The sequence below is a fragment of the Arvicanthis niloticus genome, chromosome 9, assembly GCF_011762505.2.
Source record: "Arvicanthis niloticus isolate mArvNil1 chromosome 9, mArvNil1.pat.X, whole genome shotgun sequence".
Classification (NCBI taxonomy): domain Eukaryota; kingdom Metazoa; phylum Chordata; class Mammalia; order Rodentia; family Muridae; genus Arvicanthis; species Arvicanthis niloticus.
The window spans coordinates 81,420,965-81,447,401 of NC_047666.1; the positions used below are offsets into that span (position 1 = coordinate 81,420,965).

General features: G+C 42.4%; 1 protein-coding gene across 5 annotated transcripts in view; it reads right to left on the reverse strand.

Moving 5' to 3' along the window:
* Positions 1-26,437, reverse strand: part of Sox5 (SRY-box transcription factor 5) — a 943,910-nt gene that overhangs the window by 675,509 nt on the left and 241,964 nt on the right. The gene's annotated exons all lie outside the window — the stretch shown is intronic.

Here is a 26,437-nt window from a genome sequence, read left to right on the forward strand (position 1 = left end):
GCACAGTGAGCCGATGGATGCCAGCGTACCACGGATGCTCCGCGGATGCAAGTGCACCACGGATGCTTCATGGATGCCAGCGCACCACGGATGCTCTGCGGATGCCAGTGTACCACGGATGCTCTGCGGAAGAAACTAAGACACAATGGATATGAACAAGTAAAGGGGGAGAAAAGAAGCACGCAGACATGATACCGTGATGGGGAGTGGACTCTTGAGACTCACAACAACACTGAAAATGGCTTTCCTGGGATCCCATGTCCCTGGCAACCTGACAAACACGCACCTGTTTCTGAGTACCGTTTTCCTACTTTACTTTCAGATCTGGGTCCTCCTTTAAAGTTTAGCCATTCTTCCCTCCAAATGGCATAGAACCCCAAATTTAGTTTATCTCTTTTGGTCACTCTATGGCATACCTTGTCACAGCAAGAAATAGCAACAAAATAGAAAATGGTGTTTCTATTCTGGTTTCCTTACATTAAATAGTAAAGCGCCATTCATAACATTATCCTGTCAGCCTCCAGACCTGCCAAGAAAAGATCCAGACATTGCTGCCGCAAACGAGCCAGAAGTACATGTATCTATAATTGTAAACTCATAAAGCTAAGCAGAATTCTGACGTAGAAACCCCACAGAACTAGATCAAATATGTATGCCTGTCCATCTGTTCACTGTCATATAAATACTTCCACAGGATCAGTGCTGAGGGCTCTTCCAGGCCGGACCAGGGCATTCCCAGTCTATCTATCCTTGGCCCCCTTCACAGCTGCCTTGTCAGGACTCACAAATCCTTCAAATAGCATCCTAGGGACACAACACCAGGACGAAACTCTGTCTGTGACACCAGGACAAAGCTGTCTGCCTGTTCCTGCCCCATCACTAATATCACTCTTCAGGGAAGCACAGGAACATGTCAAGAAAGCCTTATGGTTTGCACATTCCACCCAGGGAACTCAGAAGCAAACATGAACACCACAGAGTAGGCGTTCAGATCTAGGAAGCCCTAGTCCTACCTCTCGAACCATCCAAGCATGGAGTGAGCCACAGCATTAAATACCTCTTCACTCTTGACCTCCCTAATGGAAACACCTAAGCCTGAAGCAGCAGCACTCAGAGCCTTCTGCAGTAAACAGACTCAGACGTCTAGGGCTTTGTTCTGGTTTAAGTTGTTTTTGTTTTGTTTTGTTTTGTTTTGTTTTGTTCCTATGACAAGTTCCCTGGTCAAGAGATACTCAGGGGAGGAGTTTATTTCGACTTAAATTTCCAGATCACTGTCCATCATTGAGGAAAGTCAAGGCATGAACACAGGCATGGACATTAAGACGGGCCTGTTGTTATTCCACCCACTGCCTCTAACCAGAGAACTCACTGTCAGCCTGGGAAGAACGTAGAAACCATAGAGGAGAATGCTTGATGGCTAAGGTCACGTGCTAATTGCACCAAATAAATGTGCTGGGTAAGAACAACAGCGGACTTCACAGACTAGGGCAGGTAAAGACCTGCATCAATATTGCAGAGGGTGGACGTCTGTGCACCCAAGAGCAAGGCTGACAGAAACTCTTCTAGAACCACACCCTAAGGTGTCTCATTAGCGATAGCCAGAGATTCCAAATTAGAGGACAATAATCCAGAAATCCAAAACCTAAAACATTCCTGACCTTCATTATTTTACAAGCTTTTCACAGCCTGTAATAATGACTATATGTGAACATTTATCAGTGTATCTATATGTATATGATGTATATGTATATGATGTATATGTATATGATGTATATGATGTATATGTGTGTATGTATATGTATCTATGCATATATATGTATACATACATATATACATATATACATATATACATATATACATATATATATATATATATATATCTTTATAAGAGCCACACACATATGTTGTCATTCCAATTCTTGTTACCAGCTATTTTTTACTTACTAATAAGATTTTCCTCATGGCTAAAGAACTTGCCATTCTCACTCCCCTCTCTGGTCAGCATTCCTCTCGACCCTACCTCTACTTACCCCACACTTATCCACACAACACTTTTGCTATAACAGAAAACTGAGCACAGAATGAGGCAAGTTTTATTGTAGACAGCCCAAAATACTTGGATTCCCAAATTTAAGACTGAAGGGATGGTACACACAGCCTGAGAAAAATAACTGAAAATGTAACTTGTTCTCTGTCTCTTGTGTTTAGTACAGGATAATTATCTCAGTCAACTAACGCGTTTACGTACTATGTTTTATTTGGTTATTCTGATATGCTACTTTTGACTGTACAAATCAGGACCTGGGTCAAATAGACTGTTTTTATAACGGAGAATTAAATTTAAAAATCTCCTTTTACAAATGACGTATCTTTTAATATGTATCATCTTTGAATTTGAGCCACTCTTAAAAAGCCAAGGAAAAGTTAAATATAAGAAATAACATATCCTAAACTAATTAATGAAAACACTAGAACATTTTTTCAGGGGAACAACTGAAACAGAAGTCAATCTGCCGTGGATCTAAGCTTCTAAATTAGAAGGAATGTGGTTTCATAAACTGTCTATGGTAGTCACTTTTGTCAATTTGACAACCTAGGATCTCCTGAAAGAGAGTCTCCAAGAAAGACCGTCTATATTATATGGGACTATGAATATGCCTTTGGGGGTTTGGCTTGATTACATTAATTGTGGGAAGACCCAGCCCACTGTGGGCGATGCCATTCCCTCAGCTTGAGTCCATGCTTGTATAAATAAGAAAGCTTGCTGACCACAGGCATGCATGTGTTTATTCTATCTCTGCTCTTGAGTAAGAGGGTAACTGGGTACTTCAAGTTCCTGCCTTGGCCTCTCTGTGATGATGATGGACAGTATTCTGGAACTCTGTTCTTTATATGTGTAACTACCATACACATAAAGGCAACTAATAGTGCAAAGGGTTTTCACTGTTAACTCAGAAGAGTTTAAGTCAGTTTAGGTTCTTTAGTTTTCACCCTCAGTTTCTTAATTGAAATTAGCACCACAGTTTCAACCTGTAAATCAGTTAAAAGAATCTCATAGTAGCTGATATTCAGTCATCTGACTTATCAGCAGGATATACGGTACAGGCCACATTTACACTTCGGGTCTAAACAACCAGTGTGGGCCTTCACCTCCTGCCATGTTGCTGTTCTCCAGGCCTTTTTCCTCTCTTTCAGTGAAGCAAACTATTCTCTTCTTCCTCCATCATCAACAGTCAGAAAGTCAGACCATCGGGAAATGGGCGTTGCCTGCTACAGAGCCCCACGGGAAGATCAATCAGTCACCACAGGCGAAGTTCTACACTCTCCTTTAAACATTGCTACTGCTAGAGTTTGCTTCAAGTCATGACCCTGGTCCTCTGCAGCAGACCAGAGCTATAAGACTCAAATCTCTGGTGCTATCTAAGAATGGCCTTGGTTTCCTCCCTGCATTTGGAAGCTACAACTCGGGCCAAGAACATCGTCAGAAATGACAGGGAGCCTGCAGGTGTGGAGCTGGGGCTGGCCTTCAAGAACCTTCTCCCGAGGAAACAGACTGGGCACAAGTACATGTGACCAGCTGCTGGTCTGTGCCTCACACTGTCTACTTGGCAGGAGCCACATGGAGAGCGTCCCCTGACAGCATCCCACATTTCTGGCTTCTCCCTCCTCCCTGTATCTGGCTTCCCCCTCCTCTCTCTCTCTAGCTTCTCCCTCCTCCTTATCTCTAGCCTCTACCTACTCTCTATTGCTGGCTTCTCCCTCCTCCCTATCTCTGGCTTCTTCCTCCTCCTCCTTGTCTGGTTGCTTCTCACTGTCATCCTTATAGGACTTTGGGTGACAGGTATTGAAAATGTGCGTATGTTAACTATGGAATAACATTGACTGTCCTCTCCCAGTACATATTAACCCATTTTGGGGATACCAACTTTCTCTTCAAATATTACAGCTTATTTCCACTCTTAAGGAATGAAAATCTCCAATCAAAAATTCAGCAATTAAAGTTTTTCTCTTAAACATGTTATTAATTAAAAATAAAATTGCTTTATTACAGTTAACTCACCCATTAAATTCCATGCCTACACCTGCCCAGTCTGGGGTGCTCTGCTTCTCAGTGAAGTCATCCACAGTCAGAGTGGCTGCTCTGAAACCACAGGAATTCACACTTTCTCTATGGATTTCATTTTCTAATTTTACTTACGCTTGTACGGTTCTTGCTATTTCACTACCTAGTAAGATGAACTCACATACCCACCACAAAACAGGAGAAAACTATGATAAAGTTGTGACTGAAAAGATAAAATAGCTTTGTAACCTCAAACGGGGATCCTAGCCTCCCACATACACACATGTACATATGTAAACAGTCTGAGTGTGTGTTCACCACAAACTTTAGAGAAACTAAGGGAGAGGAAATTTATGTCACTAGGAAAAGGGAATTCTCATGAAGATAGGACTCATGAAATAGGCTTTGAAAGGTAAAATTTCAAAGAACTTTAAAAAAAACTAAAAAATTTTGGCTTTAATTCTATTAAAATGTATATGAAGTCCCAATACATTTTTAATTTCAATGCTTTTTGTTCCATAGATTTAACAGAACACAGGACTAACCTTGCAGCCATGACCTAACTGAATGTTCTGGAGTGTCACAGTACTGTCTGTAAACAGTATGGCTTCTATGTGGTACAGATAATTTTTAGTATTTTATGTAAACTGGCTTTCAGTACCAGAAAAATATTATGATGGAGATACATGGATTCTGCTACCTGTGAAAGGCTCCAGCAGCAAGAAGATGTAAACTTGAACTTCAATGGTGACTCTAGGGTCCTCACTCCTAAAACAATAGAATCATAAGGGAAAGAAGCAGTGGAGAGTCACACCTATAATCTTCTGTAATCTTAGCACTCAGGAGACAGAGACAGACAGACAGACAGAGACAGACAGGGAGAGAGAGAGAGAGAGAGAGAGAGAGAGAGAGAGAGAGAGAGAGAAACAAAATTTAGAATTTCTACCTTGTTTCTACTGAAGTTGAAAACACTTTTAAAGTTTAATTTTAGAGCGTTAAATGTCTGGGATGTTAACTAAGTATAAAAAGTACTTGATTTAAAAAAAGATTATTTAAATTTTAGTTGGGTGTGGGTGTATGGGTCTGTGTATGTTATGTACCTGAGTGCAGTCCCTTTTGGGGCCAGAAGAGGGCATCAGATTCCCCCTTGCGCTTGAGTTACAGGTGGTTGGGAGCTGCTTATGAGTGCTAGCATTTGAACTCAAGTCGTCTGGAAGAGCACAAGAGCTTTCGACCTCTCACCCCTTTCTTTGATTTTTCAATAGGTAAGACAGGGAAGTGAAATTCAAAATTATTAAAGATGCAGCAAAGACCAGCTGTCAAGCTGTTACCCTTCCAGTGAAGGTTTGCGTATTTCAGAGCTGTGTGTGAGCATGCAGCAGCAGCTACGTTTGAAGCACCGCAGCTCACTGCTGTGGACAACTGAGTTGTTTCGTTTCTGCTTTGCAGAATGAAATCACCAAATTCAGAGATGTCATTACAGGACACAGATATCAAGTTGTTGGTGTTTTTCTGGACAAGCCTACTTCCAATAAACTCCCATCTTTGGCTTCAGAGTCAAATTATATTTCAATGATTAGTTCAACACTGACTCCTACAGTAACACCAAGGAGTATTTAATCATTTACAGTATGGTCTGTGATGGCTCAGCCCTAACTTCAAGTGCCAGAAAAAGTAGGGAACTAAAATCTTAAGGTGAGCAAGGTTTCTGGAGAACCTACTCCTCAGCACCCAGGTAAGAAAGAACCCTGAATTTTAAGTATCATGTTAAGAAAGAGCATCTGTTTTTATCTGGGCGCATTAAAAAGCATTAGATGATTACCTGTCCTAGCAGGGATTCACATATTATAACTTGTATTCTACTGTTGAGGGATTTGAAATTTTCTGCTCAGCATCTTCCAATCTCTCGAGAAAAGAGGCAACATAAATTCAAAATAAACAGACTCTAGGCAGTTTACGTGGTGGCGCTTTTGATTTCTCGATGTGCCTCCTGATTGGTTCATGGAGATGAATTCATTTAATAAACAAACTTCAGAAAAGCAACTAATTGATCTGTAGTGAATGCAGCTATTTCCTTCTATGCCAACAATAGGCTCTCTGAGTTCTACACCAAACCAAAGCTTATTTGGGGTGTCGCAAACCATGTCTTCTCTGATTTGATTCTTAGCATCTTTTCCCACCCTTGATTCTATGACATACTGTGTGTGATGTTTAATTTGCTAAGACCTGGGAGGCTATCACCACCCATCGATTTCCCAAGACAAAGCCTGTGGTAAACAGAATCCACGGAGACATTTTCCAACAGGGACAAACGGAAGTACAAGCTTTTCCTTATAACATTCCATAAGCGGATGGGAGATGGCTCAGTCAGCAGTGTGCTTACCACGCAAACACAGGGACCTGAGTTCGAACCCTTAAAACCCACATAAAAAAGTCAGATGTGTACTCCAGAACTGAGATCGCAGAGACCAGGAGCCATGGGCCTCCACACCACCTAGGTCAGTCTAATTGTCAAGAGCAAGATCAGTGATCCATCTCCAAAAACCAGGAGCATGGCTCCAGAGAAATAAGTTGACTTCTGGCTTTCAAAAGCATGTATGCAGATGTGTGCACACTCCCCCTACAGACACTAACATACACGGGTATGTGCACACTCCCCCACAGACACTAACATACACAGGTGTGAGCACACTCCCCCACAGACACTAACATACACAGGTGTGAGCACACTCCCCCACAGACACTAACATGCACAAGTGGGGGCACACTTCTCTCGACTAATATAAAAAAAGAAAAGAGAAACTAAATAAGGATGTAACCACTCTGACACTTGGGAAATGACCCCAGAACAATGCAAAATGCACTCTGCCCTTAGCAGTTCAATGGCTTTCAAATAACTTTTCAAAAGCCACAATGTATGTGGTAACTTCTAGATTCAGGGGGAGGGAGGAGAGAGGGAGATGGGGAGGGGGGAAGGAGAAGAAAAAGAGAGGGGGAGGAAGGAGGGAGGAAGGGAGGGAGAGAGAGACTATCTTGAGGGAAGCGGAGGGGACTCCCTACAGCCAAGAACTAAAGTACACTGGGACACTGGAATTTACATATGTCTACATTAACTATATGTGCTAGAGAGTTACAGGAAGCCCCAGAAACAGTGTTAAATGTACCATCTGGATTGCTGCAAAATGAACTTTTACCTGATGGTTAGTGGCAATTTATTACTAAACACAAGAGAGATGTGTGAGCTATTCTGGACTCAAATAGGACATTTTCCATGCAACAAGACCAGCATTCATACCCCACCCCAGCGGGCAAACAGACCGCTGGCTGCATCGGAGAGCCCCTGAGGCGGTGGCGGCAGCAGCGGTGGCACACATTCCTGTCTGTGAACCCAGACACTTTTCCCCCCTTCTGTCAGGCTCCAACACAACTTCTTCCCTCTAAGAAACCACCCACCGATGGATCCTCCAAAACTATCATCCCAAAACCTTCTCACCCTTTGAATCTTGAAAACTCTATGTTGCATATTCATATAGCCACAAATCCCGAGAGTAACCAAGATTCCTTATGACACTACACTGAGCGAACCCAGTGTCAGGACACAGTGATGGCATGTACATATTTAACACTTTGTGCCATCTCATCTTTGGGCACAGTTGTGTATGCCTGTCTTACTGAAAATAGTCTGTGGCTACTGAGAACAGGGACCTCTGTCTTTTCAATGACATCGTGTAGTTTTCCATAAAGCCCATCTCTCCTCTCCAGGGGCTACTGCAACTCCTAGGGCTGGGGACCCCTGCACACGGTGTTGCCTCGGTGCTCACTGTCATGAGCCAGCAGCTGCTGTCACCTTCTGCCCTGAGAAGACAGAGAGTGATTACGCCTGTGCAGTCTGCACCTTCACTTGTCCTGACTGCGTGCATAAAGGGCACTGTTGATCCTGGCACTGGAACGCCAATATTAGTTACTCAGAGAAGTGTGCCATGTCAAGAGACAATTTACTTCTCAGAGCTATTTCTACTTAACACTGAAATATCATGACAGCTGCCTTAAAAAGTTGCCCCAAATGCCTTATGTGTCGTGTCTGGCTTATTCATGGAAAGCAGCAAACTCCATGCGTGTTTCTAATGATAACTGCGAATACATCTATTAGGGTGACAACCACAAATATATCTCATGATATCTTATTATACAGTATGATGACCATAATTTATACATACCTTATACCTATCTAGTCAAGCTAAAGACCAGGAACTAAACTGTAATTGTGGGCAAAGTCTCCAACCAGACTGGAGCAATTAGCCAATTACTTGTTACTTATGAAGCACAGAAAAAGAAAATTCTGATAGAGAGAAATCCTCCCAAATCTCCAGGTTTCTAACACTGAAGACTCTACGCAGAACACAGTTACTTCTGCCGTTGTTCTTTGTTCTGATTTGTTTTTAAAGGCTTTTTAAAAAAAAATTTTTAATTCTCTGTGTGTTACGAGTGATATGCACATCAGTGCACTGCTTGCAGAGGCCAGGAGAGGCCATCATATGTCATAGGTCTGAAGAGCTGTCCAGTGTGGGCGCTGGGAACTGAAAGCAGCTCTTCTGCAAGAGCAGCAAACATCCTTAACCACAGAGCCATCTCTCCATCCTTGTTTGCTTGGTTGCTTGCCTGCTTGTTTGTTTGTTTGTATGTTGGTTTGTTTTTGTTTTGTCTTTAAATAAAAAAAAGACACTAGAATAAAGAACACTTTAAAAGTCATGAGGTCGTGGTCAGAGGAGGACAAGACATGTCTTGTCTCAGTGCAAGCAGCCAGTAAGCAGCGCAAAGATCCTCATGTGAAATGAAAAATCTGTTTTAACACACTGAACATGTTGTTCCCAGATGCTTTTCTTTGAGTAAACTCTGTGTGGCAGAAAGGGGGATACTTAGGATAAAATCAGGTACAACAGTATTTTTTTTTTTATTTTTATTTATTTATTTATTTATTTATTTATTTTTTGCTAGAAATGCTACATGTGTGATAGTTCACATTCACTTGTATGCACAGGCGCTCAGAAAGTGAATGAAGTTTCTTGTAAGACTCTCCTGGTTCCATACAGATGCCAAAAGACCGAAAGTGTCATAAAATATCCCCAAATGGTGTTTCTGAACTGAATTTATTTATTCCTGGGGTCTCTTCTGCATACAACCCACATATATGACCGCATGCATCTCTGTCAGGTGCTGTGCAGTTAAAGGATGCCATGAAGACATACACATGTATATGCCTACACAAATTCAGCCCAGTTTGTTAATTTGTGAATACCTTGTTTTGAACAGCATAATTTATATAGGAAGGCCACAGAGAGTAGTTCTGTGAAAGGTCTTTAACACAATTTGTACTAACAACATTCTTTAAGTACAGACGTAGGAAATGTTTTCAAAGAACTTCAAAGTTATTTGTAATATACAGCATAGAAAAAGCTGTACAGAGAGGGGTAGGTCAGAAAGAGGAATGGTTACATAAAAAAGGGCAATGTCATACAGAAAGGTAGGTTATATAGAGGGGTGGGTCATAGAGAGAGTAGGTCATAGAGAGGAAGGTCATAGAGAGGAGTAGATCATATAGAAAAGAAGGTCATAGAGTGATGTAGGATATAGAGAGGGGAAGGTCATAGAGAGAGGCAGGGTCATAGAGACAGATATGTCATAGAGAGAGTGGGTCATAGAGAGGAAGGTCATAGAGAAAGGTAGGTTATAAAGAAGGGTGGGTCACAGAGAGGTGAAATTCACAGAGAAGGTAGGTTGAAACACAGGGTAGGTAATACAAGGGCTGTTTCCCCCCAAGTATGAAAATTTTCAAGTCTATTGGCACAGTTAAGAGAATTCTCTCAAATCAACAGAAAGGAGGTCTTGCTAACCCTGCCTTGAGTTTCTGTGTGGCTTCATATTAATCTGAAGCCTGTAAGACAATGGTGGAGAAATATGAACTGCCAAGGATTTTTAACACTGAAAATGAAGACAGAGATAATCATTCTTGCCCAGAATCCCAGAATCAGCCTCGTACATTGAATGCTCAGCCAGGGACAGGGTCCAATGCATTACAATGGGACATATCAAAAGCCATTATCCAGGGACAGCTGATGACAACCAGGCTCAGAACAAGGAAAATAAAACCGCTGACTTCACATTAGCCACAGAAGGAAAAAACAACACCATCAACAGCAACAGCGAAAGCAATTGTCTAAAAACAACACACACTCAAAAACTGCCCCAAATCTAGAAACATACCAAACTCCAGTATGAGCCAGAAGAACCAGGGAAGGGGGATACACAATACAGGGAGACGCTTACAAAACAGACCATTTTCATACCTATTGTCAGTAGAGAAAGGCCATCAGGCACACTGAGCATAGTAGAGATGGGGGGCTGGAGAGAAGAAGCAATGTGTCCCACTGACTCCCAGAGGCATTTCATAGCCACTCGTAGTTTGTCCAATGTCACTTTAAACAAGGCAGAAACTTAAACATGTTAGCTACTGTCGGCCTCTGTGTGACAGTATCCAAGTGGAACCTTAAAGGAACTGAGCCTAGTGGAAGGTAATTAGGTAGCCAAAGCCATTGTCTACCCTCATGGGGTGTTCAGTTCCTAGAAGATCATGTTGTCATAATAGGACCAGGCAGACCCAGCTCCTGAATTGCTCATGCTCCTGTGGTGTCCTTAGGAAACAAGCCCTGCCTTGTTGCTGCCAAGTGTCATGGAAATCTCCCCCAGAGACAATACACTGGTCCATCCTGATCCCAGACTTTCCACCTTTAAAATAAGGCATTTCATATACCTCTTTTGCTTATAAAGTGTCCAGCTTTGGGTATTATGTTATAGCAACACCAACAGGATGATAATGGCATCTAATATAACCTGGGTATTACTTAAAATGATGTTTTTTTAAAAATAGTTAATAGTATTGTAGAGTACAAAAATAAGGAAAAATATGAAATAACGATATTCAGATAAAGTAAAAAAGAAAAGACTCTTTTGCAAACCAACAAAAAAACTAGGGAAATTTGTTAGTAGATAGACCTGCTTTATATTGATAAGTTTTATTTAAGGAAATACATCACAATGAAATGGACTAAAACACCTTAAAACAGCAGCACAAAACACAGGAAAGTTTAAATTTAATAGGTAAAGGTAAATAGATGGGCATCCAGGCTCCTGTAATGCAGGAAGTGGCATACATGCTAACATTGAAACTACCAGATAAGTGCATGTACTTACTCACTGAGTCATGTCAGATACAACACTGTCCCTGATAGGAACAAGAACATTCTCAACCACTGGGGCAGGAACCCCACGGATATATGGATATATGACATGAGCAATGTATGACTTATGAGACTATATGCATACAGAGACACGCACACATTTTAAATATCACCCTCTCTTCTATAATATAGATGTTGCCCTTTCAGAGAAATCCTATAGTCTAAAAGAGTTTGAAATGTTTCGCAATTATTGCTTCTAAGTGTTACCTAAAAGAGTTAAAGTCAAGGACATCATTTTCCTGTCTCTGCATTCTGTTGGTTACAAGCAAGTCAATAAACTTTAGGCCATCTTGAGAGAAGGAGATTACCCCAAAGTATGTGACTGCCACAAGCCTGGTCTCAAAGGGCAGCATTTTATTGCACACCAGTATTGGCAAACTTAAATTCAGAAACTTTGATCAATTACCTTTTTAAAGAAGATATTTGATCCTGCCTCCCTTCCCCCCTGCCCCCACTCCCCTCTCCCATACTGTTCCCTCCCTCTGCCTTCATGATTATTTTGTTCTCCCTTCTAAGTGAGATAGAAACTTCCTTACTTGAGCTTTCCTTCTTGTTTAACTTCTTAGGGTCTGTGGGTTATATCCTGGGTATTCTTTACTTTTTGGCTAATATCCACGTATCAGTGAGTACATACTGTGCATGTCCCTTTGAGCCTGCATTACCTCACTCAGGATGATATTTTCTAGTTCCATCCATTTGCCTGCAAAATTCATGATGTTATTGTTTTTAATAGCTGAGTAGCTTCTATTGTATAAATAAACCACATTTCTTTTTGTATTTATTCTTTGGTTGAAAGACATCTGGGTTGCTTCCAGTTTCTGGCTATTACGAATAAGGCTGCTATAAGCATAGTGGAACATGAGTCCTTGAGATATTGTGGGGCATCTTTTGGATATGTGCCCAGGAGTGGTATAGCTGGGTCTTCAGGTAGAACTATTTTTCCAATTTTTCTGAGGAACTGTCAGATTGACTTCCAGAGTGGTTGTACCAATTTGTACCATGTCCTCGCCAGCATCCACTGTTGCTTGACTTTTTGATCTTAGCCATTCTGATTGGATAATATGGAATCTCAGAGTTGTTTTAATTTACATTTCCCTAATGACTAAGGATGTTGAATAAATGGCCAAACATTGACCTGCCCAACTTGGGATCCATCCCATGGGTGGGCACCAAACCCTGATATCATTACTGATGCTATGTTGTGCTTGCAGAGTAGAACTTATTATGGCTGTCCTCTGAGAGGCTTTACACAAAGCTGTCTGAGACAGATGCAGATACTCATGGCCAAGCATTGAACTGAGGTCAGGAACTCCTGTGGAAGGGTTAGGGGAAGGATTAAAGGAACTGAAGGGGACGGCAACCCCATAGGAAGACCAACAGTGTCAACTAACCTGGACCCTTGTGAGCTCCCAGAGACTAAGTCATCAACCAAAGAGCATACATGGGCTGATCTGAATTCCCCGGCACATATGTAGCAGAGGACTGCCTTGTCTGTCCTCAGCGGGAGACAATACACTTAATACTGTAGAAACTTGATGCCCCAGGAAAAGGGGATGCCCAAAAGGAGCACCCTCTCAGAAGCAAAGTGGAGAAGATTGGGAGGAGAACTCTGTGAGGGGTAACGGGGAGGGAGGAAACAGTTGGGACGTAAACAAATAAAATAAGTAATAATTAATAATAATAATAAAGAAGATATTTGAGAAAGGTGGTTTAATTATACCATTTTACCTCAGAGGAAGAGATAATGTTGAGACTATTTTATGCCCTGGAACATTTATAGGCCTGGGGAGCACAGAAAGATAAAAATATATCAGAACTTAATAATGCATTAAGAATACATAGAGTGCCGGAGCTCTCTTAAACAGTAAAATTATGCACCAGACAGCCAAGAGTCCGGGAAAGGGTTTGTCGGGTTGATTCAGTGGTGAGAAGCATTCTGATAAACAGCATGAACCAAGCATGGTCCACACAAAGAAAAGTTATCAGAAAAGAGACGGGGTCCTGGGCTTGTGTACAGAACGTGCCTGGAAGGAAGGCTGGAAGGTGCACTGACAACAGATAATGAGCTAGATCGGAGAAGGCCACCCAGTGTCTCATCCAAGGAGATGAAAATAAGTGAAGCCAAAAGGAATCACACAAGTTCCTGGAAAAGAAAGTTGAGTGGCCATAAGATGGCTTGGCCCCTTTGGGAAGAGGAACCACTTTGGCAAGCAGGTAGTCTGAAGGCATTAGGGGTGCAAATAAAGAAGTTTCTTAAATGCTGGGGTTCCATGGCCTTCCCTCCTTAGCATGACCCCTCCGAGCCCATTGTTTTAGGTTTACATCCCTCTGCTGATACATTTTCAAAATTTCATATCTCTGTTCAAGTGATTGAACAGCATGGCAAATGTCACATACCCCTAGTTTTTTCAGCCTCCTCTTTCTCATACTTTTCTCTGTTATGGGGACCAAAGATTGATGCAGTGACTCCAGACAAGTGTTGGAAGTCAGGACCCCCTCCCTGCAACTCACCTTTCATTCAGTCATTGTCAACATCCACTACCTCAAGCCTTCCAGTCTCGAAGTCTCTGGCTCACCTCATCTCCTCAGGACGTCTTATTATAATAATACAAGACACCCAAGTCACCTGTGGGCATGCCCCTGCAGTGTGCCCTGTCAGAGCCAGAATGTGGAAGATTATCCTTGAAAGATTTCCACTACCAGAAACAAAAGTAAGAGATCACAAGATCCAAGAATGGCCAGGGTTGGGTTTTCTACTAGCCTGATATAATCATGGCCTGAGAATCAATACTTATGCTGTTATGACTGATTATGTTATTATTACACAATTATGCCAATAATTATGTTAAGGAGAAGGAACTAGAGGAAGTGATGGCTTCTCAAACACGGGAGACTGTGTGGTGTTTATCCATGACATGCACAGGCCTCCTCAAGGATGCTAAAACTTCCTGAATATTCATGAGGGCAGTGATCAGAAATGCCAATCCTCAGGACTGAACCGTTGTGTTTTGTATAAAGTATGTGATAAATATGGGCTTCATTTTAAATTCCATAAGTTGATAAAGGCTAACTAGAAAACTGGAAAGAGTCTTGTTTGGCTACAGATCTCAATAATTTCTTGCCTGGAAATTGTTGAGAAAAGGGAGGGAAAGACACGTGACTTCAGATAAATGAGGGCCATTGATGCCACTCAGTTTGTAGAATGTTTGTCTAGCGTAAAGAAAGTCCATGGCTTGATCTTCAGTTCTATGGTAGCATACATATATAATCCCAATACTCAGGTGGAAGAAGCAGGAGGATCAATAGGTCACAGTTGGAGGGGAGACAAGATAGGTAAGTTGGGAAGATACTTGCCATCATGACTGACAACCTGAGTTTGATCCCTTGGGGCTACAATGATGAAACAATTAACTCCCACCTGTTGCTATGATGTCTACATAAGCACTGTGGCATAGGCAGACACACACACACACACACACACACACACACACACACACATACACACACAGTAAACAAGATGTACAAATAAAACTTGAATAAATAAATAAGTAAATAAATAAATAAAGGCATTCAAGGTAGGCTGCAGAATGTGTTCGAAAGTAAAATAATAAATAGATCAAAATCAATGTCTCATTATATTATTAATATTATATGCAATTACTATTTATCAATTAAAAATAACACATATCTAAAAAGGGGGTGAGGTTGTTAACTCAATTGGTAAAGTAATTGCCACCTATGAAACTCTGGGTTTGAACCCCAGTGCCATATAAACTAAGCATGGTTACACCTGCCTGCAATCTGTAATCCTACCACCTAGAAAGTAGAGGAAGGGTAGTCACAAGTAACATACTGTCATCCAGCCTCCACTACATAGCACATTCCATGTAAGCCTGGACTAAATGAGACTCTGTCCCTTAGTGTTCCACCCCACCCCCAACCCCTGCCACACCAAGGTTCCATTTCACCAAGTAACTGACATATTCACAAAAGAAACAGAAGCCGTTCTCAACCAGGAGCAAATGATCTTTAAAATGGAGCCTCTGGAGTTGTCTTAGAGGATGATAGTGTGCAAACATGGTCCCTGCAGGCATGTACGAATCCTAGAAGCCATCGTCACTTGAGAGAAAAAGCAGAGAACAAGAAAAAAATGGGATGCAGCTTCCTTCTCAACTCTGCTCTCCCAACCCCCAGTCTCATCTCTTCTCTGCTCAGATTCTAGTTGAAGGATGCAGAACCACTGCACGAGCCTGCAGGATGGTCACTGCACAAGCCTATAGGACCATCTCCTGAGTTGTAGGACCCCAGGTTTGCATGTGGGATCTTTATACATCCACCCTGAACCACAAATTCCATGAAGAGTCTGGGTTTTCCCGACTCTACATCAACAATGGACAGCTTTCCACAGTTTTCACTAAAAGCTCATTTGTCATTTGCTGACCATCTATCACAGAACTGGATAGAATGACCAGGGCTGTCTTGAGGAACCCGAAGCAAGCAAAACTTATTCTTTCTTAAGAGCCTATGCCAGTTGGTTTTGTATCAGCCCGACACAGCCAAGGTCATCTGGGAAGATGGAACCCTTGGTAGAAAACAAGCCTGGCCTTCAGACTGGCCTGTAAGCAAATCTGTGGGATGTTGATAAATTGATAAATGATTGGTGCAGAAGGGCCCAGTTCACTGTGATGGTACCACTTATGGGTAGGTGGCCCTGCTTGTATAAGAAAGCAGGCTGAGCATGCCATAGAGAACAAGCCAGGGGACAGTACTTCTCCATGGCCTCTGCTCCCATTCATTTTCCTCCCCAAGTTGCTTTTGGTCATGTTTTATCACAGAGATAGCACGGTAGGGCAGAGTTTGACTCTATTCATGGCAGGTTTCCATGGGAGGATTGACTGTGTACTGAACACTGTGCAGAGGACTGGACATATTATCATCCTAAGCTCTCAGTTAGCACTGTACTGATACTCAGGACCAACTCTCATGTCAGATTGAGAAGAGACTGCCAAGTGTTGGTCTGCAAGGCTTTCTAATGGTGGGGATCAGAACGCCGTACTCTGCAGCATATGTGAGCTTGCTTGGCTCTCTGAACTAAAGGAAACAAGTCCCAAGCTGCCCCAGAGCCACAGTCCTTCCAGGAGCCTTTCCTTTGTTCCTGCCCACCTGTCCGACTCCAGTAAAAAGAGGGGGCTTTTATCTCCCCAAGGTAGGATCCACCCAAAGGGACAGATGCCTTCAGCCCTTCAAACACGTGGTTGTGCTTGTTACTGTTGTTGGTCTCAGTCTATGGCTCAGGTTGGCCTCAAGCTCCTGGCCATCCTGATGTCTTAGCCTCCCAAGTGCTGGGACTCTATGTGTGCCTCCATGCCCACCTGACTTAAGACACCACTAAGTCTGAAGAGTAAACAGCTTTGTCCTAGGCCACCGTCCATGCCTGGGCACAGTCACCTCAGCTAAGGCTCCGGGGACTCATATTGCATTCACTCTCTTCCCATCTCATCTCTGAATGGCACATATATTTCTGAATCCCTTCTAGCTGCTTGGTGTATACAACACACCTTCTTGTGAACCCCCCGAGTGTTTAGGTAAATTTGTTTCTGTTTCTCCTGGACACTTGTCTACTGTCTACGTGTCCAGTCACATCAGAAGACTAGAACCTTCACAGGGAGGAGACAGAGATCTATTGTCCTGAAGGCTGTAGACTGTGCCATAGACAGAGCTGGCAGGGAGCTAACACAATACGGTTCTAGGGAGACATAGACAAGCACTGTGAAATTCCTCAGGTGTCTGCCTCTGTGCCATTTACTACCTCGAAAGTAAAGGTCAGAACTGTGAATTGAATCAGCAATAAACGTGAAAAGCCATGCTGTTAAATGTATAGAGAAACCAAATTCACACTCCCTCTCCTCCCCCCCCCCCCCTTGGCTGTGATTTTCCAGACATAAACTACAGAGAGCCGTGGAAGGACTGGACAGTATCGGTGAAGAAGGAGCATTCCACTTAACAAAAGTGGTCATATTCTTATTTCCTGTTTCCTTGGGGAGCCTTCATCTCCAGATAACTTTTAAATAGAAACAAGCAGTTTTTCAAGCAGCCTGATGACCAATTTACACCTCTCCTAGAGGAAGGCCAGAATTCCATTGTTTTGTTAATTGTCAATTTGCATCTTTGAAAGGTGTTGCATTTTCTCTTCTTTCCAGCAGGTTAAGACTAATTCTGTATGTTAATAAATATTATAAGCACTTTTAACTAGCATGCAGTGTGTGAAAAAGTGTGTGATGATTGCGACTCCTTTCTCTCTACTTAATTACACATTAGATATTAAAATGGACTTTATCAAAACTAGCTGCACTCTTATTCAGAGCAAGTTTTCACGAAAAAAAGAAACTTTTACCCTTCAAATAAATATTTAGATGAATTTTTTATTCTACTTTTAATTAACTAATTTTAACTAACATATATTTGCTTTTTTTTTTTTTTTTTATTTTGAGTCGGAGAAGAGCACCATGTTGCCCAGGCTGGTCTCAAACTTCCTATCAAAATGACCTTGAATTTCTGATTCTTCTGTTTGTGCCATCTCCATGGCTCTGGGATTACAGACACGTGCCACCACGTTCTGTCATGGGTTGCTGGTGATCAGGACTCCATGCACACCACACAGACCCACTCTCCATTGAGATACATCCCACAGTCCCAGACAACATCTCTAAAGGTCTCGTAATGGGACAGCATAGAGAAGCCCAGGACTGAAGCATAGCACACATGCACCCGGACAGCCATGATTTTGAACATATAGCAAATTATCTAAAAATACTTCTGCATCTTCTTTTTTCAATTAAAATCATAACTTAAAACATATCAAAAGTAGGTATGGAAAGATGATTCAGTACTAACATTTGATACTTTTCCAGAGGACTCCAGGCTCAGTTCCTAGCACCTACATGGTGACTCATAATCATCTGTAATGCAAGTTTCAGGGGTTCTGATGCCCTCTTCTGGCCTCTAAAGACAGCAGGTATACACATACATGGTACATGTGCACACATGAGTCAAAACACTCAAGAACATAAAACCGAAAAAATATTTTTAAAAAAATTCACCTTAGAAAATAATAAGAAAAATAGAAAAATGTATTGCAGAAACTAAAAATGGAAAGGGGGCCCAGGTTGGGGGAAGAATGTTCCTTATCATGTGTTCACAGGAGCTAGTTGGGAGAGCTAAGAGACCCTCCCACACCCTATCCAGTCTAGCTCCAGTGTTTGATTCTGAATAAAAGCACGGAAGTCTAAGCTGCTGTTCAAAGTAGGTATTCTTAACTCAATGCACACATTTCCTGCCTCACACTAGAAGTGAATCAGAGTCAAACACTACACAGTGAGAAGCTCAGGGAGGCAATTCTTCGAGCTCAAGGGACCAGAGCCCATCCTTCCATGCAATGATACTTAACGAATGTTGGCTTTGCTTCAGACAGGGGCAGGCTTACACATCACAGCACTAATTCCCTAGATGTATTTATGACCCTACCTTTCCCTAGGAGTTCAAACACACTCTCTCCTTGCATGGCTTGACTTTTCAATTGTGAGAGTCCATCCCATCAGATCCGCTGATATCAGAGCCCAGTCAAATGCCCACAGAGCATTCTGTGAAATATGAATGTACAGTGAGCTATTTATTTCTTGCTTTGGGCTTGCTTTTAAGTCATGTCCAATTCCAAGACAAGACATAGACTCAGTGATGTGACCTGACAACATGGATATTTAAAAGCACTCTTGAAAACATTAACACTTGGAAAAGAACAGGTTTTAAAACACTGAATTAACTTGTAGTCAGCCTGTTTGTATTTTCAGGATATTTGTGTCAGACAGACAGACATACACACACATACACACACACGCACATGTGGACACATGTACATGCGCACACACACACACACACACACACACACACACATGTGTACACACCCGAGTGCACATTCAGTGGCCTCAGAGGCCAGAGAGGGTATTGGATTCTCTGGAACTGGAGTTATAGACAGTGGTCAGCTGCCACATAGGTGCTTGGAATTGACCTCTACCCCACCCTATATTCTGCAAGAGCAGATGGTGCTCTTAACTACTGAGCCACCTATTCATTCTGTATATCATGTACATGTGTGCAACATGTGTGCAACGTGTGTGTGTGTGTGTGTGTGTGTGTGTGTTCAGGCACACATTTTTATATGAATTTATGGTACAGAGTCTCTTAAGACTGATTTACATGCTTTCTGATGAAATCTGAGATAGGACAAACTAAATGTGTTTTGCAGGAAAAGTCAGGAGAAATGATGACAGTTAATAAAAAGTTGTTGGGTGCCAAGGACTGAAAGTGATGAAGTTCATTTTCAACAGCAGAAGGTAATTTGATGAACCAATACCTCAGTCCTGCCAAGTTAGACACCACAGAGGAGGCAGTGCCCACTACTACCATGAGGACATCACATCTGAACTCCTCTGTGCTTTGCTTATAGCTGTGAAAAAATGACAGAAGAAACTTGTGGATAGATGTATTTGGACTGTGCTTTAAGAAGGGATATAGTTTGCTACAATAGGAAGACTTCAGGCAGCTGACTACACATCTCAGTGACCATACTGTGCAGTCAAAGGCAGATAGTCACACTGTGCAGTGACCACACTGTGCAGTGACCACACTGTGCAGTGACCACACTGTGCAGTGACCACACTGTACAGTGACCACACAGTTCAGTGGCCACACAGTGTAGTGACCAAACAATGCAGTGGCACCACAGTGCAGTGACCACACAATTCAGTGACTACATAGTACAGTAACCACACAGTTCAGTGACCACACAGTGCAGTGACCATACAGTGCAGTGACCACACAGTTCAGTGAGCACACAGTTCAATGACCACACAGTTCAGTGACCACACAATGCAGTGACCACACAGTCAAAGGCAGTGGACCACATTGCAGTTGAACAGCAAGAGAAAGCTGGTCTTTCACTTGCTCTTCTCACTTCTCTCCTCTCTCTTCAGTCTGGATCCTCAGCCTACAGCATGGTGCTGCAGACACTCAGATGGGTCTTCCCTCCTCAGATAAATACTCATGGGCTTCACCAGAGGTGTGCCTCCCATGTGATTCCAAATCCAGTTAACCATGAGTATAAGGTATCACAGAGCTACTTAATTCTAAAATACACACCTCTGTATTACAAAATAGTTATGACTGTAGAGTCTGCAGTTGTTTCCATGACATATTTATTGAGCATTTGTAGGTTCAAAACATACTATCTCCGAAATGTGGCTCACAGGCAGCAGGAGACCATGGAATAAGGCCACGTGGGCTCTTGCCTTCCTTTCCTGTCTTCAGCACAGTTATAAAGGAATTCCCAGATCTCATTCACCAGTAAAGGGGTCCTAGGACCAGGCTGTGAAGAGGAAATGTTACATGGGCTCCTTGTGGCGACTCACATTCTTTCAGGACAATCTGTTGTTCCACAATTAGCTACCTATGTCATCCTATGCAGCATAAACATACTGTCCTTTTGGGTCTCTGTGCTTCTGAACGCACCTGTGCTGCCATGAAACATGGATTAAAATGAGCTGTTCTTCAGCTTGCCTTTAATCTCTTGGCCTTGCCTTGGGGCTATCATCCAAGAATCTTGTGTGAATAAAAGAAATATTTCTTCTTATACCTGAAAAACATCTATTATGTGTCAAGTTTGGTTGAGCTGATTTGGGGAAAAGCATAACACTGGATTGAGTAGTATTTTTGTGGTGGAGTTGAACATGAGATTACATAATGGAACTTCCAAGGTAAGCTAAAAGCTGGAGGGCCCTGGACGAAATAAATGTAATAACATTATCTAAGAACAGGAAGACTCATTTAAAGCATTTTAGGAAAAATGATTGAAATTACTGTTGTGCCAGGCTGTTAGCAGAAATGCTATTGATGGGTGTCCTTATTTATTTAATTATTAATGGATTTAAAGCCCAAGAAAGTCCTGAGCATAAGCCTTGCAGTCCCAGAAAAAAAGGCACGAAGTAACTGTGTATCCCTGTGCAAAAGAAATGTTTAACCAAGCTGTGGCCAGGAGCAGGGTGTGGTCTGTGTGTGATCTAATGTGTGTGTGTGTGTGTGTGTGTGTGTGTGTGTGTGTGTAGAAGATATAGACATATGCAGATGACTTATGCATATATAATTATCAAGGTAAAGCACTCAAAGTTTTATTTATTGTTATTTACTATGGGTGCTCTATCTGCATGTATGTTTGTGCACCGTGTATGCGGTACCCATGGGAGAGTACCTACAGCCAGATGGGAGGTGGAAACAGGGGCTGCCCCGAGGCTGGCAGAACAGCTATCCTGGCATAAAGCAGGTATAAGGAGAACTCATTTCAAACAAGACAGAATATGAAAACAGACATCTGAGGTTATCTCCTTTTAAAAAAAAAAAAAAAAAAACAACTTATTATGTATACGGCCTTCTGCATGCATATACTATGGCATGCCAGAAGAGGGCACCAAATCCCATTACAGATGGTTGTGAGCCACCATGCAGTTGCTAGGAATTGAACTCAGGACCTTTGGAAGAGAAATCAGTGCTCTTAACCTCTGAGCCAACTCTCCAGTCCTGAGGTTATCTCTTACCTCCATAATCATACTACAGCAAGTGCATATGCATTCACACACACATATACACACACACACACACACACACACGCACACACACAAAACAAATATACACATACACACCAAATATACACATACACACACACCAAACACACACAACACATACAACAAACACACATACAACAACACACAACAAACACACACAACACATACAACAAATACACAACCAACACACACAAATAACACACACAACAAACATACACATACACACACAAAACAAACCACTCAAACCTTAAGAATATTACAAAATCCCTTTTAAAATTAATACTGAAACAATTCTCTATAAATGAAACAAAGAAATGGTCACTTGAAGAGAAGATGGGACTTGTTTTAACAGCATTGAAAAAGAACTTTTCCCAGCCTCCATCAAGACCATAGCAGATTCCGTCTATATGGATACCAGCAACAGACTACGGGAACCGAACTGAAGTGATCACTTACGGGTGTGATGCAGAAGTTTGCAAAAGGTCTCTACCTAGTTTTCCATGTATGCTGAAGTCAACATTGTTCGTCAACATTTTCCTTCCAGGCTCTAAGATTCACATGGCCCCGCCTCCAGACTTTCCCATGTTTGTGTCTTATGCATAGTATCCTCCTTGGCCTGGCAGGTGCTGGTGGATTTGGCACTCTGCCCACAGATTCCCCTGTAGATCCTCCTGAAAGCCAAGTGGAGACCCGCTTCAACTTGAAACCCACTTGGCTGCAGAGCTGACGAAAGTTCCATCATAAGAGAACTGTCCCCAGATGCTGTCCAGGAATTATTGCTTCCTGTTTATTCATGCCTAGGTCCCAGATAGTTGTACAACACAGAATGTGACTCTAATGTCCTGGTGCCATCCCCTCCCTGGACCTCTCAGAGGACTTGGGACAGAGCTATTGCTTGTCAAATACATCCAATGCACAGATGTTTATTATTTACTAGGAGATCCTAAAAATACACGAAATTTGTTGTAACTTTAAAACTGTTCAACTTACATAACTGATAAATATGTTAGTCATTATCAACTGAAGTATGAAGCTACTGTCAAATATGGAGCACCCCAACTGCGCAGTCTCTGGCTCCTCATTGGCACGCCATCCTTTTAAGAGCTGGAGCGACCTTCTTAAAGGTCATACTGCTCGCAGGCACATTGTATTCTAGTCTCACCATCCTCCCTTCAACACTTCCAGTGGTTGTGCTTGGCATATCATTCCACTCTTCTAAAATTGACTTTGGCATTTCCCTATTTCTGTCCGTCCCTGTTGCAAGCTTTTCTCTTCAATAACCTTCTGCTTCGTATCTGCATTATGGTGCACACCCCGTGGAAGATTCTGGGATGAAGCATGTAAGCATCAGAAGTCACCAGCCCACCGGGCTCTGGATCCTCTCAACCTCTCAACTACGCATGAGCAGTCTCTCTCTCTCTCTCTCTCTCTCTCTCTCTCTCTCTCTCTCTCTCTCTCTCTCTCTGGTTCTCCATTTGTCACAAAGTATCGGTTCCCTGACTCTCCTAGATGGACTCGGCCCCATTGCCCACAGGAATCGATCGTGGTTTCTATGTTCCCCTTTTCCCTGCGCTGCGAATCATCATCTTGCTCTGGGACATTTGATGGCATCTGCTTCTGCCTTTCTGAGGTCAGTCAGGATCTGCACTCATTCCCATCATTTCTGTTTTTCACCTGCAGTGCCATCCTACTGAGGATGGTGACGTCTCTGTTTCTGTCAGTGTCCTGCTCGGCACAAATGAGTGTCTCATAGGAGGACAGACTAATTTCAACTAAAAGCAATCTACTCCCTAGACTCAAATCAGATCCTGTCTTCCCCACTAATGGTAAATGTCCCCTTTTGTTAACTGGGCTCCAATTCTCAACTATGATTCCTCTTTTTTCTTTGCACCTTGCTGTATTTTGAATATGAAATATCCCCACCAGCTCCTGTGATCACCTGTCCCCAGCTGAGGGTGCTCCTTTGGAAGGTTGTAGAAACTTTAGGAGGCAGAGTTCACAAGGCAGGGGCCCACCAGAGGCAGGAAACATCAGAGGCAGGGGGAGCACCAGAGATGGGCCTTTAGGTTTCATTGGTTGGTCCCACTTCCCTTCCGCAGTCTGAGTGCTGGGCATGTGCACAGGGGGACCAGCTGCCTCAAGCCCCTGTCGCCATGCCTTCCCACTATTATGGAATATCTCCTTTTTAAACTGTAATCCAGAATAAACTCTTCCTCTCTCTGATGACTAATCTTGATGGTCAGCTGGACTAGATCTGGAGTCCCATGAGAGATTTTCTCGATCAGAGTATTTGAATAAGAAAGACCCATCCTAAATGCAGGCGGTACCTTCTGGTGTCTACCTAAATAAAATGACCTGGAAGAAGGAAACGTTGTCTTTGCCTGCTTGCCTTCACTCTGTCTGGGAAGTCCATCTATGCTGTTTCTGCAGCCTACCTCCACCAAAGCTAGAGCCAATCTTTTCAGGCTGCCAATGTAGGCTGAAAACCAGCAGCTCTCTCAGAATCTCCTGGGCCTTCAGGACCAGGTTGGGACTTCTGAGATATCCAGATCAAGGGGTGAACAACTACTGGATTTTCAGCCTCTCCAGTATGAGACAGCCATTGTTGGACTATGAAGATTCCAGACTACACCCTGCAAACCAATTAATAAGCCCCATTAAATATTTACTAGATAGATAGATAGAAGATAGATAGAAGATAGATAGATAGATAGATAGATAGATAGATAGAAGATAGATAGATAGAAGATAGATAGAAGATAGATAGAAGATAGATAGATAGATAAATAGATAGATAGATAGATGATAGATAGATGATAGATAGATAGATAGATAAATAGATAGATAGATAGATAAATAGATAGATAGATAGAAGATAGATAGATAGATAGATAGATAGAAGATAGATAGATAGATAGATAGAAGATAGATAGATGATGATGATAGACACTAGAGATAGACATAGAGAGATATAGATATATACAGATAGATATGAATATCCAGGCTATCAGTTTTGTTCCTTTAGAGAACCCTAACTCATGCCCTCCCCTAAGTTGCTCCTTGTGAGGTATTTGAACACAGCAATAAGTAGTCCATGCACACCCCATGTTCACGTGGGCTAACCAAGTCTTGGCACAATCCTTCAGAGTCTCTGACGACAGCCTGGAATGCTTCTAACGCCCTCACTGTGGCTTTTCCTCCTACAACAGCTCCCCCAATTTAACTGCTGAGTTGAGACAGCCCCCACCCAGCTTCCCTGTTTCCCTCCCCCAGTGGAAACTTCTGACTTCATCACAAGGCAGCCCATTCTGAAGCTGAGAAAAACACATCCTTCTTTCTGCTCAGAAGTCATCAGGCTTTCCCATCTTGCTTGGAGCTAAAGTGGAAGTACTTCCTGTATCCCACTAGCCTGAGCAATCTGGTCCCTCATGAACCTCTGACTGAGGTCCTGCCCCTCACTCCATGGGCCCTGTTCTCCAAGACATCGACACTATCTTCTTCCTTGTTGGCTATTTCTGGTTTTAAAGGCCCCTTATCTATCACTAAATCCTTGAAGGCAAGGATTTCTCTTTATCTTTTTCATTCATAACCATATCCTGGGCTCTTAAAGGTTACACAGAACGTAACCAGCACATGGTACCATTTGCTGTCGGATGCTCGGTGGCTGGATCCCTCTGCGAGCTCCGAACCCATCTTCATCATTAACATTTCCTCCATACTAAGCATAGTTCCTGGGCCATAATAAATATTCAATAAATGTTTGCTAATTAGTGAACTGATTAATGATTAATGGGTTAATTAAGAAACTAATGAAACACTTTAACAAGGAACAAAGCTTTAGCTTGAGGAGCTTCTTAATACTAAACACAGCGAAATGCCTCTTACCTCAGTGCTGCTATTTCTCCTCCTTTCTACAAGGGGTTTTCTGACCTTCTTCTTAGCTTAAATCTACTTCCCATGTTCCAGTTAATTAGAGCTGGATACATGTTTTTGGATGCTTATAGAACAGATACCAAATAGCTGAAGTGGGGAAAATGTAATTTGTGTATATTTGCATGTGTGTATGTGTGTGTGCACGCACGTGTGCGTGTGCTACGTGCATGTGTAAATGTATCCATGTTGGCATGTCAGGTAGGGATGTGAAGATCATTTGGCTAGCCAGCCTGCCCTGTCGATGTCCTGTCCCTAAGGGTCTGCTCCTTGAGATTAGAAACAGATTAAATGTCACATAAAACTTTTGAAATTGACATATCTCAAAGCACCGCTCTAGTACCTAGTCCACACACACACACACACACACACACACACACACACGTGAAGCCTGCCCACACACATGAAGACGCTCCATTGATTCTTTAAATATTAGTATTTGGAGACAACATAAGCTTGCCATACTTGGAAGCTTAACT